Here is a 13,484-nt window from a genome sequence, read left to right as displayed (position 1 = left end):
CATATTTTATTTTACATCTGTCCTCCGTGAAAATTTGAGGCAGGGACATGATCAGCCAGCGCAGACAAGTTTGTGCTTGAAGGGTCGAATGCTTGCTTTATTTTGAAGTTAAAAAAAAAAGTTTGGTAGCAAATTTTGTTATCTTACGGTCTGTCTTTTTCTGACTTAACATTATCATCCCAAAAACCGAAACATGCCTGGTCCAAAGTATTTCAGATAACGGATCTTGTAAGCTTTTTAGCGCACGCTAAACATACGCTAACCGCTAACGCGTGCATGTTATCCTATGGACGCGTTAGCGGTTAACGCACGGGTTGATTTAGCACGCTCTAAATCTGCGCTAAAACGCTTAGCGTCCCTTTGCGAAAGAGGGCCTACTTTTATTTATTTATTTATTTATTTAGATTTTTATCCCGTCCTCCCAATAGCTCAGAACGGTTTACAAATGAACATACACAGTGGGGAGTAACTAGACATATAAGTAGTACAACAGGTTTAGGGATTGGATTTATAGTTTTTGGAGAGAATTAAATACAGGGAGAGTATGCAGAAAGAGAGAAGGGGGAAATACAGTAGTTTAGTTTAACCCTTTCAGGACCAAGGGACATATTTGTCCCATAACTTTAAAATCCTATAAATTTTGATTGGGATAGTCTACAGTTCTAAATTTGATATGTACGGATTCCATATGATGCTGCCTTTATGTAAACAAACTGGTTCCGACATTCATTCATTAGCGTCGTTGCCAGATTGACGAGAAGATTCTCTTGCCACACTGTCCATAAGCCAGAAGTGTGATTTTTTAAAATAAAAATAATGATATTTCACAAAAAAAATCAATTTTTTGGCATCTGCAAGCCCTTTTTACCATAAAAATGTCGTCAAAACCACAAAAATTGGCCTACGATCCTTATGGTCCTGAAAGGGTTAAGGAAAGTTATGAGCGTTTAGGTACAATTTGTTAGTGGATAGAGTAAGAGAGGGTCATATTGGAAGTTCGGGAAGGTGATAGGAGAGTGGAGGGTGGGGCCTAAGGGGGGGAGAAGACAGAGGAGATCTTTAGTTGAAGAGGAGGGTCTTTACCGACTGTGTCTTTCGTAGGTCGTTTGAAGTTTACATTGTGAGAAGTTCTGCCAGATGTCTGCCAGTTCCATGCACACACACAAAAGAAACAGAAACAACCCACAATGTTTATACTATTACTTATTGTAAATCCTTTAGGTGAGTAGGTTTACTTTATTACAGATCTGATCACTGTCTCAACTATTGCTTAAAACCCCATGAGTAAGGCTTCCTGTGTCTTCAGCAGATTTTCTGCAATAGATATGAAAGCACTGTTTAATAAAGAACAGCAGATGTAAGATGTGGCATTTTATATCATATTGGTGATTGATTTTATCTGTTTTTATGTATGCGTTATGGAGACCTGCTTAGGTTTTAGGCTGGATATAAGCTTGCTAAATCAATGGTTTCAGTCTAGCTCCAGTGATACGGTTTGCTTTCATGATGTATGGCATTCATTCAAGTAGAAAGTATGTGAACAAGACTATTTTATCCCTTTCACCCCTTGCATCGACAATACCAAACTCCTGCTAGATTTACTACAAAAAAATCACCACCATTTTACTTAATCTGCGCCTGCACTAATGTACGTTATCTACTGTAGGTCCTGTTTTATGCAACGGGACCTGTTTAGTAATAATACAGCAAGGCCCGGATTCTGTAGATGGCACGGTTATTGTCGACGGCCAAAAAGACGGCCGTCGATCGCATGTCAGTCACGCAACGGTGTCGTTTGCAGAATTGCAGCTACGTGAAAGTCCGGCCCCAGAAATGTAGGCGGGGTTTTAAAGGCCTATAGTTCCAGCTCCTACCTTTCACCAGAATCGCATCTATGGAGGCGCCTTACGATGCCCTAATGCACTTCTGCCACAAACCATGCCCGCTGTGGCTTTAGGTGTCGTAAAGCGCCACTAAAGGCGGGATAATGGCAGCTCTGGTTTTTTTTTTAAATTGTGTTTTATTTTTTTATTGGCACAGCCAATTAATGGGCCGATTAAATTCAATTAAGTTAGGCCGTGCTAGGACACCTTACCACCGCCTAACTTTGGGTGCTGTTTACAGAATATGGGCCAAAATGCATATTAATGAATTAGTATTCACTAGCCCTTAATGTCACTTAACCTTCTAATGCCCCAGTTGCCATGGATTGTGAGCCTGCTGGGGCAGATAGGGAAAATACTTAAGACTACACGATTACTATTCAATATAGATGACGGCAGATAAGGGCCAAAGCCCATCAGGTCTGCCCACTCTACTGACCCACCCCCAAGTCTACTATCCTAGGGATCCCACTCCTGGTGACAGGTTCCCTTGGCTTAACCCTCTAAGGGATCCCACTTGGGCATCCCATTTGCTCTTAAATTCTTGCACGCTGTTTGCCTCGATCACCTGCACCGGGAGCTCGTTCCAAGGATCGACCACTCTCTCGGTGAAGTCGTGCCTTTGACTTGAAGCTCCTGATTGGTAAGGCCCGGCTTTAGTGCAGAAAGAGGCGGTTGGAGCATACAGCGAGTGATTTCCGGTGCTCCGGCTGCTCTCTCCTGCCTCTCCAGCTGTCCTCTTCTGGTCGGCGGTCGCAGTCGGAAAATACTGCGAATGACTGGGACCGCGAATGACCGGGGGAACACGGTATTGTAAACCACTTTGGGCAAATCTCTTCATGAAAAGGCAGTTAATATACCCCAGCAAATAAATGTTGTTCTAGGAATATGCACTTGTAAACATGCATTTGATTTTTTATTTATTTGTTTGTAGCTCACGCTTTTTCAGTAGTTAGATTCAGATAGAACAGGAATGTCACAATTTAATTTCTACCTGAGGCAATGGAGGATTTCGGGTCCCTTTTACAAACATAACATAAAAATTGACTTCTAGACCGCATAGCCTTGCAGATCTGTGCAGTTTACAAAAGATTACATCTACTTACAACTGAGCAATCATCATGGAATTTACTTACCCAAAAATCTAGAGAATAAGTAAGTTTTCAAACGTTTTTTTTTAATTCCAGATATGAGAAAGACATAAGAGATAATTGTTTGAATTTTTTGTCCCAACTGGCAGCCTGATATGAACGCATACGTTCATGAAATCTTTTGAACTTGCAACCCTTCACTGACGGAAAAACAAAAAAAGCGTTTTTGAGTAGCAAAGGAAAATGAATTAATCAAATAAATCGCGGTTGGGATTCTCCGGTGGTAATGTACACCAAAGCCCATTCAGTTCTTACGGGCTTTGGCGCATTTGCTGGGGAAGAATTGCTACTGCACTTTTGTAAAAAGGGTCCTTAATGGCTCGCCCAAAGTCACATGGGTGGGATTTAAACACTGGCTTTGCTGGTTCTCAGACTCATGCTCTAATGACTAGGCTCCTCCTCCTAAAAAAGATTTAGGGGCCCTGTTGCTAAGCAAGAAATGAGCTACCACGGGATGCAATGCAACGTAATGCCCTGCGATAGTTATAGAATGCACGTGCGCTAATTGAAAACTAAATAGTGTTTGAATTTTTTCAGTGGACTTGTCAGAGGCAAAGAGTAGGCATTCCTACACTAACTAAAGTGAAAAGAATTCAAACTGTGCTGTTTAGTATTTAAAACACCACATGTACTGTATATCGAGTGCCTGACGGAAGGACAGCGAAGAAGGGCAAGGGTTGGAGTGAAAGGAAACTGGTAGAGGATCCGTGTAGTATATCGATGTATGAATTTCTGGGGTGCGACAGCATGAAACACTCTACATCAGTTTGTTATTTGTGTTCCAACTTCCTGATAAATATATATTTTTGACATCCTTTATAAGAACATAAGAAGTTGCCTCCATTGGGTCAGACCAGAGATCCATCGCGTCCAGTGGTCCGCTCCCGCGGCAGCCCATCAGGTCTGTGACCTGTGAAGTGGTCCCCGACTATTCCTATAACCTATCTCTACTTCCATCTGTACCCCTTAATCCCCTTATCCTTTAGGATCCTATCTAAACCTTCCTTGAACCCCTGTAGCATGCTCTGGCCTATCACAACCTCCGGAAAGCGCGTTCCATGTGTCCACCACCCTCTGAGTAAAGCATTTTTGAGGAGGAAATGCTTTGTTATGGAGCACATTGGTTATCTGGTACAACTTATGGCAGTTTGATTGTATCCAAAACAGAGACACAATTCAAGCGTGTTTGGGACATACTGTATAGCGATGTTAAGGGCATGGGAAGAAGATGACTTGAGACTGAGTAGGTTCTGTGGTGACTCAACACAGGCAATAGATCGTTAACTACCAAAAGCTATTATGTTTCTATTGTTAAAATGAACTTTAGATTTCCAGATTATTCAATGAGTACATCGTAGAAACCAAAGCTACATGAGAAAATGCTCAAGGCAAGGATAATTTATTGGCGTGCAAGAACATATCATCCTTTTAAAATCAACTTCACCTATTGTAAATGAAATCCAGACATCTCTCACCTGTGACAATAAATTCCTACAAGCTTAAATTCTTTTGGCATTATTTTTCCCTTCTATAGTCCACAAATTGTTCCTATTCTGAAGTCATTGAGCGTGATAAAGTCTAATAGCATGAGAAGTATCCATTGCCTTTTTTTTCCCTTCTTTTCACACTAGCAAGCTGATTGTTCAAAGTGAATTAATAGTCAACTTTTGTGTTCCAGTTTGAACTTATTTGTTATACAGTACGTATCTGATAAGAAAGAATACCATAGGAAGGAAATCATTTTGATGAGGAATGGAAACTGAAAATCTACATTTCGAATCTGCCAAATGCTTGTCTCCAACTGTTGCCAGTCCAGGTCACAAGTTGCCGAGTCTCATTTCCTTATCTTATAATAGTATAGATTACCAGACTAGGAGGAAGATAGAAACTGTTACAGCATCTGTTGCTTCACCTCCAGTTTGGTCTCCTTAACTCCTGGTCTTTAAAGCACAGATCTAACTTAATTTTTCATCTAATCTGAAAACGTACCTTCTAGTTATTCTATATTTCTGAGTTTTTGCAGAAAGATGGAGAATCCCTGACTCTTTAAAACAAGTGCTGACACAAACAAGGTGCTGGGGTAGCAATAATTTACCTTGGTTCTAGAATTAGCCCTCATCTTTTGGTATCCTTAGAAACTATCAATAACTTCTTCTCTGTCTCTGCCTGCAGGAGTTAAAGATCTCTGAGTTCATGGGTTCATTTCCAATGCTGCTACCCACGGTCTAAACTTATTAGTGTGTGGTATCTACAATATTCATGTTGGCACACCTTTTACTCAGTCTGACAGGCATTTTTTTATCCTGAATATCAAGCATTTTCCAGCACTGGTCGCCGTACAAGAAGAAGAACACGGTACTACTTGAAAGGGTCCAGAGAAGAGCGACTAAGATGGTTAAGGGACTGGAGGAGTTGCCATACAGTGAAAGATTAGAGAAACTGGGCCTCTTCTCCTTCAAACAGAGGAGATTGAGAGGGGACATGATCGATACATTCAAGGTACTGAAGGGAATAGACTTGGTAGATAAGAGCAGGTTGTTCACCCTCTACAAGGTGGGGAGAACAAGAGGGCACTCTCTAAAGTTGAAAGGGGATATATTCCGTACGAATGTAAGGAAGTTCTTCTTCACCCAGAGAGCGGTAGAAAACTAGAACGCTCTTCTGGAGTCTGTCATAGGGGAAAACACCCTCCATGGATTCAAGACAAAGTTAGACAAGTTTATGCTGAATCTTAACGTACGCAAGTAGGGCTAGTCTCAGTTAGGGTGCTGGTCTTTGACCAGAGGGCCGCCACATGAACAGACTGCTGGGCACGATGGACCACTGGTCTGACCCAGCAGTGGCATTTCTTATGTTCTTATGCTCCCAAATTGGTGCGACTAGAACAGCGTTTAGTGTAATACTAAAAGGTATGCATATCTTTTATAGAATCAAGCCTAGTACGTGTGCATCACATAATTTAGGCACAAAGATGTGCACGGATCAGACATATTCTACATTAGAGATTTCTATTCCGCTATTACCTTGTGGTTCAAGGCGGATTACAAAAGAGTTATAGAAGGTGGGTTACAAAAGAAGATCACTGGTCATTTCTAGTGAAGATAAAGAGTAGATCAGGTACTATCGATGAGTCGGGAAGAAGGAAGGTATTTGTGGTGTTAGGACTTTTTAAGGGATTTCTTGAAGAGTGTGGTCTTTATTTCTTTTCTGAACATCTTGTAGTCTGGGGTTATCAGTAGATTGGAGATTTGGTTTTCTAGTTTTGCTGCTTGAGTGGCCAGGAGGCCATCGTATAGTTTTTTCTATTTAACTTCTTTGATTGGGGGGTGAGTATAACGTTTAGGAATGCCCATGATCAGTCCAAAATCTGCCCCGGTCATATCCCCTTTTCAAATTTGCATACTACAACTGGCACATACTTTTTATAGAATCATGCTTTCTGAGTTGTGCACATAAGTTTTAATTAGTGCCAATCAGCATCAATTATAAGGCATCTAAGGGTATTTCTGGCCTTAACCACATCTATTTTACTGGTAGGCACCTCTGTAGTTGCAGTTCTGGTGCCATTTGCGGAGGCACCGTCTCTTTTTTTTAAATGACCATTTAATTACTTTTAAACAATGTGATCAATTATCGCTTCAATTAAAGGCAATTCAGCCAATTAAGTTAGGCAGTGGTAGGATGGCTACCACCGCGGGTTTGAAAAAGGACATTTTCTTCACCCGAATTTTGAACGTTTTTCTCATAACATCCAAAGTTAAGAGTTAGACATCCTATTGAAAATGCCCCTCATGTTTGATGTCAGATACAAGAAGTACATATTGCTACTCAGACTATGCACATGCCGAAGGAACTCGATTCGGTTTACAGTTCATTAAAAAATAGATAACATACTACTACTTAGTTACTGTCCATCGGCTGATAATCTGGTTCATAGACAACGGCGCGAAAGACAAAGGTGCGCCCAGACAATTGAGTGCAGTGCGGAGGCGCGCGCCGCACTAAATTACAGTTTTTAGGGGATCCGACGGGGGGTTTTGTTGGGGAGCCCCCCCAATTTACTTAATAGACATTGCGCCTGCGTTATGGGGGGTTTGGGGGGTTGTAACCCTCCACATTTTACTGTAAACTTAACTTTTTCCCTAAAAACAGGGAAAAAGTGAAGTTTTCAGTAAAATGTGGGGGGTTACAACCCCCCAGACCCCCCCACAACGCCCCCACAATGCGGCACGATGTGTATTAAGTAAAGTGGGGGGGGTTCCCCCCACGCCCCCCTGTCGGAGTCCTAAAAAACAGTAATTTAGTACGGTGCGTGCCTCCGCGCTGCGCTCAATTGTCTGGGCGCACCTTTGTCCTGGCGCGCTTTTGACCTGACACCGATAATCTTAGATAACTATTGTGTAAACAGCCAAGTTATTAAATTTTTCTGAAATTGATGTAACTGACCTAACAGTCTTAACGAATCTGGGAGTCTATTCCAAATTTCCACCAGTTTAAATGCCATCGATTTACTGAGCTTCCCGGCACATTTAAAGTCCTTTAGAGGATGGAAATGATCATTTGTGTTTCTTGAGATCACAACTGTTTTGTACAGTTACTGCTTATGATTAATAGTTAATAGTACAGCGATTTAGAACAATTATAGAACACCGCAGGTGGGAACTGACCACTGTCTCAAGAGGACTTCGTGTAAAAGTAGAAGCACCAAAGGGGGCGGGGACTTGCTATTTTTAATAAATATATCGGAGTACCACATTGCATTTACAATGTGCATTTGCAATCTTTGATGGACTATCTGTGCTGTGTTGTCTGTCTTGACTATTCTTTCATCACTGTTAGAGGGACAGAGGTGTGGATTGAACCAAACACAAGCAAAAAAAAGAAAAAAAGTTACTACCACCCATTAGGCAATATTCAACAAGAAAGTCAAGAGCCATGCTTAAGTCTTTCTCCCAGGATAACTAATGTGTGCAAATTAACTGAGTTCTTCGGTCAAACGTACATCTCCCAATGTTCTCGTCATGAAAAGCAAAGCTATTTGATGCTCAGGAGCACAAGATCCCTTAGGTATGGTATGGGATAGGATAGGATAGGATCCCCTGCTAACCCTACTTCTCCGATTCTCTCAATTGTGGAAATCATGATTTTAAGGTATATCCAATTATTTGTGTTCTTCCGTGACTTTTGCTTGTCCCTTGAGATACTATGACAACATTATGGCCCTACAGAGACTCAACCTATTTTGCTTCCCCTTTCCTGAGGTCATAACGGCAATATGAAAATCCTTAAAACTGGCTGGCAGCATAACTAAATGGTAAAATATATTCTGTATGTTAGTAAATTGAAAATTACATAAAATCTGAAGAAACTGAAGGAAAATGGACCATAATGGTCACATCTGAAGAATGAACCCATGTGGTCTAGAAAGGTCAAGTTTATCATCTTAAGATAATTCTCAAGACCCATTCTAGTAATACATAAGAATAGCCTTACTTGTCCGTCTAGCCCAGTAGCTCATCCTCACGGTGGCCAATCCAGGTCACTAGAACCTGGCAAAATCCCAAAGAGTAGCAACATTCCATGCTACCGATCCAGGGCAAGCAGTGGTTTCCCCCATGTCTGACTCAGTGACTTGAAAAGAATCCAAAGGAAACTAGCCAAACTGTATAACTGAAAATCAACACTAACCTTTAAATACCACACTGACCTTTCCTCAAAATGAGCGCTTCATAGATCACTGTTTGGTCATATGCTTTCAGGTTAGTTTGTCTGCAACCAAATGATGTGTCACTAAAGGCTTAGGCAGCTGCTAACACATATCTTTTGGGTCACTTATTAAAAGGCACATAACAAGAGGAGTAAACTATCCGAACCACCGCTGATGAAGAATTCTGAAGAAATCAATAGGTTTTTAGGGATAGAATATAAAATCTTATTTTTGTGTTAAGAAATTAGGTGACAGTTATGTTTCCTAGTCTATATTTTTAACATAACAATGAATGAGATATTAAAAAAGGAATTGACTCGCCCATTTATCCTCCAGAAATTAGGGTAAAGTCACATGACTAGTTATTGGGTGGCCAGTAAATAACGAGGCCTGCTCTTCAAAGCTTTAGCAGAAGCTGGGGGAGGGGAATAGAATATGGTTAGAAGGATGCATTTTGAGCCCACTTTGCTCCAAGCCTAAGGATGCATTAGTATTTATAAAGTGCTACCAGACACACGCAGCGCTGTGCAACAAACAAGCAAGAGACGGTCCGTTCCAGGCATACATAATTGCTCTGCTGATGTTGGAGTCTGTCATAGGGGAAAACACCCTCCAGGGATTCAAGACAAAGTTAGACAAGTTCCTGCTGAACCAGAACGTATGCAGGTGAGGCTAGGCTCAATTAGGGCAATGGTCTTTGACCTAAGGCCCGCCGCGGGAGCGGACTGCTGGGCACAATGGACCTCTGGTCTGACCCAGCAGCGACAATTCGTATGTTCTTATGAGAAAAAGGAGGAGAAGTCATCCCAACTGTGATTGAAGAAAATTGCTCTTGACTTTTCCTTACCACTTTTTCATATCCTGAAACTATTAAAAAAAAATACGTGGCATCGCATAAAATATACCCAAATAACTCTTATTACAATCAGAAAGCAAACTAGAAATGCCTAAAGGAGATGTATGCCAAAAAGTTAACCACTCCATGCTCCCTTCAAAGGTGGGAGCCAAAGAAGAAGCCACCTTTCACAATGGATGATGATCCTGTGTGGGAGAGTGGGACTAAGAGGGAGGCTTCAAGTTTTAACTTAACGGCTGCAAAAAAAACATAACTTTAAATAATGAAAGAGACTGACAGATTAATCCACATTGATTTTTATTATTTTATGATAAAATTGTATGTGGATGCTTAAAGTTATTTGCTGTGCTGCCCTGAGAAGAGTGGAATAACAAATTAATAATCCAACGTCCTCAGCCAAGGCGGTAGATTTATTTCTTCACTTTTCTCTACCTTTCTCCCAGGAGAGCTCAGAAAGGTTTACATGAGTTTATTCAGGTGCTCAAGCATTTTTCCCTGTCTGTCCTGGTGGCTCACAATCTATCAAATGTACCTGGGGCAATGGGGGGAATTAAGTGACTTGCCCAGGGTCACAAGGAGCAACGTAAGTTTGAACACCCCCCCCCCCCTCTCCTGGGTGCTGAGATTGTAGCTTTAACCACTGTGCTCAGAAAAGAAATGAAAGCCTAGTGAGGATTCTGTGCATAAATGATTGTTTAAGATACTATTGACTGGGTTGTGGTTAGTGCATATCCTTGGGCAGAGGCGTGATGAGATCAGATATCCGTTGCCTGCCGAGCCAGAGGAACATGAATCGTGGGGACAGGGAAATACCTAGTGCACCTGATTGCAACTCACCTTGAGCTACCACTGAGAAAGGTGTCGAAAAAATCCAAATAAATAATAAAATGAAAGCAAATAAAGACCATCTGGCCAGTGCCCCGGGCGCCATTTTCGTGAAGGCGTCGGCACTCCTGCCCCTCTCCAACTCCTCCCCTCGCTATGCGCTTTCAAACATTTTTGCTGTCCCCATTTTATTCAGGTACTTTCTCAGATGCCCGAGTGGGTCCGCTAACTGGGTAAATACCGGTGCTGCCACAACTCTGCCTTTAGACCACCCTGGCACTAGTGGGATAGTGCTACATTGGTCCCACTGGATTTTCAGCATCATTGCTACTGAAAATCTGGGGCTTGCCTGCTGACAGCAAGTTTATTCTCGCCCAGGTGAATCGGTCCGAATATCTACTCCTTGACGTCACGCCTGAAGGAGCCCAAAAGGAATACATGCCCTCTTAAAAGAAGACTGTCGATAGCCCTGGTTTCCTGCAGTGTACAGGCCATATAATTCGTCTACTATTAGCTATTCAGAGCATTGCACTCTCTCTTGTTTTTACAGCAAACTCTACCAGAATGAACCGCAGAGAAATGCAAGCATCCAATTCTTTCCAGTTTTCACCTGAAGAACTCCAGGTAGACCAGGCAGAGTGGATTGTGTGACGAATAATTTTATTCAACAGCATATAAATATTTACCTCCAGCCGAGAGACATCAGTATAGTGGGAGCGCCCATGTGTGCCCTTGAATGGCTGTGGATTGCACACAGCCCAACACCTTCCCCCCCCCCTCCCTGGCTCCTTTCAAGAAGAGCCTGTTAAGACCAGTTAAAAATGCTTTCCAAGACCTGCAACAGGAAGGTTAGTCTACCATTAACCCTCCTGAAAGTACTTGGGACTACATTTACTAGAGAATTTTTTTTTTTTAAGATAGAAATAAAAAGTGAAACAAATCTCTTACCAAATCAGGCTTTTAATACTTTGAAGAACGACTTATCCACGTTGATTAATTTCAGAATATAGTAAAACCAGTCCAGTTTGCTGAAGGGAGGCCATTTATAGATTTAATACCTAATGTATCCAGGTCATAACACAGTTACTGCTACATTTACTATCTAGTCCTACTGCGTTAGCATGTGAAAACACCATTAAATGCACATTGTTTTACCACAGGTCCCATTTTATATATGTATGTTAATAAGGTAGAGTCTCTATGGGCTAGAGAAACTGGGCCTCTTCTCCCTTGAAAAGAGGAGACATGATTGAAACATTCAAGATAATGAAGGGAATAGACTTAGTAGAGAAACAGCGATTGTACACCCTCTCCGAGGTGAAGAGAATGAGAGGGCACTCTCTAAAGCTGAAAGGGGATAGATTCCGTACAAACGTAAGGAAGTTCTTCTTCACCCAGAGAATGGTAGAAATCTGGAATGCTCTTCTGGAGTCTGTTATAGGGGGAAACACCCTCCAGGAATTCAAGACAAAGGTAGACAAGTTTCTGCTGAACCAGAACGAACGCAGGTAATGCTAGACTCAGTTAGGGCACTGGTCTTTGACCAGAGGGCCGCTGCGTGAGTAGACTGCTGGGCACGATGGACCATCGGTCTGACCCAGCAGGGGCAATTCTTTTTTTATTATTATTCTTTCTTATGATTATTCATTACAATAATTACAAATATTCATGAATATCCACAAAAAATTCTGTATATAAAATACATTGAAACATATATATGAAAATAACTTGATCTAGTCCACATTTAAATGGTCGCTAGAGCTTAGACTAGGAAATCAACTCAGCCTAAATTGGCTTACTTTACATTTCATTCATCATCCTCCCAATTGAAAATAACAATAACAGAAATTAAACTTTTAATAGAGGTTTCTCCTTAATAAAATCTTCTAGCTGGATCGGTTCAAAGAACACTTATTTATCACTTCCATACGATATAAGGCTTTTACATGGAAATTTTAAAAAGAAAGTAGCTCCAACTGCCAAAGCTTTAGGCTTTAGCTGAAGAAACTGCTTTCTTTTGAGCTGTGTATGTCTTGAGACATCTGGAAAAATTGTCACCCTTTGACCACAAAACAGATCTTGTTTTTTAAGAAAATATAATTTCAAAACAGCTTGTTTTTTCAAGTTCCGTCTTAAAAGCCACCAACAAAGTAGCACGTTTACTAATTATATCCTTAGAAGATTCAAGAAACTGTGATACATTCAAACTGTCAGGTGAAACTAATTGGTCCATGCCACCTTCTCCAGCTATCTCCTTAGAAACTCTTGGAATGTAGTAGAGGTTATCAACTTCAAAGGTATCCACTTTAGTATAATATAGTATTTCCCTCAAATACATTTTCAAGAGTTCTATGGGAGAGAGATAGTGTGTTACAGGAAAATTTAAAAGATGAAGGCTTTTAGACCTGTTAGAGTTCTCCAGTTTCTCTAATTTAGCATGTATTATCATACCATCTTTAATATTAGAGACAGCATTAACCTGTAAAGTATTAACCACTTGATCTAATTTCTCCAGTTTTTTTGCTGTTTCTTCAGATTTAACGTCATACTCATTAATTTTAACAATAACATCTGATGAAAATTGTCATAAATTTGACACAGTTTTTTATAAGGTTGACTCTATTCTATTGACAACTATCCATACATCGTTTAGAGTGATCACTTTATCTCTGGATTGAACATCTGGGTTCATCACCGTACTCATTTGTACAGGGATCAACCTTTTAGTTCCCCCCCATAGGTTGACCTTGAACCTCCAGTCCAGAAACTGTAAAAGGATGTAGGGGCGAGACTACTCCCTCAACCTGAAGGGAAGAGTCTACTGCCCCAAGAGAAAGTAGTGGTTGAGGAGGTGGTGAAGGCTCCCCAGAGGATATAGAAGCAGCTTGGATATCTAATGTTACCTGGTCTTCTACTTGAGGCAAAACAGGAGTCACAAAATGACGATCCATTGGACAAGTCGAAGTAGATGGAATTACTTTAGCCTTCCTCTTGCCCATCATAGAAGGATTCGATATAGCTGCTTAATACTCTTCATGGGCTCCGAAGGGGCTCAAAAGGGG

General features: G+C 41.1%; 1 protein-coding gene across 1 annotated transcript in view; it reads right to left on the bottom strand.

Annotated features, from left to right (window-relative positions):
* The window catches only part of PDC (phosducin), a 53,463-nt gene extending 42,330 nt beyond the window's left edge, over positions 1-11,133 (bottom strand). Inside the window, exon 1 of the mRNA XM_033962301.1 lies at positions 11,109-11,133. The gene's annotated coding sequence lies outside the window, so the exon portion shown is untranslated. The remainder of the gene's footprint in view (positions 1-11,108) is intronic.
* Positions 11,134-13,484: the final 2,351 nt, after the last annotated feature.

The sequence above is a fragment of the Geotrypetes seraphini genome, chromosome 10, assembly GCF_902459505.1.
Source record: "Geotrypetes seraphini chromosome 10, aGeoSer1.1, whole genome shotgun sequence".
Lineage (NCBI taxonomy): Eukaryota > Metazoa > Chordata > Amphibia > Gymnophiona > Dermophiidae > Geotrypetes > Geotrypetes seraphini.
Note: the sequence above shows the minus strand (reverse complement) of the source record. Positions and strands in the feature narration are given on the sequence as shown.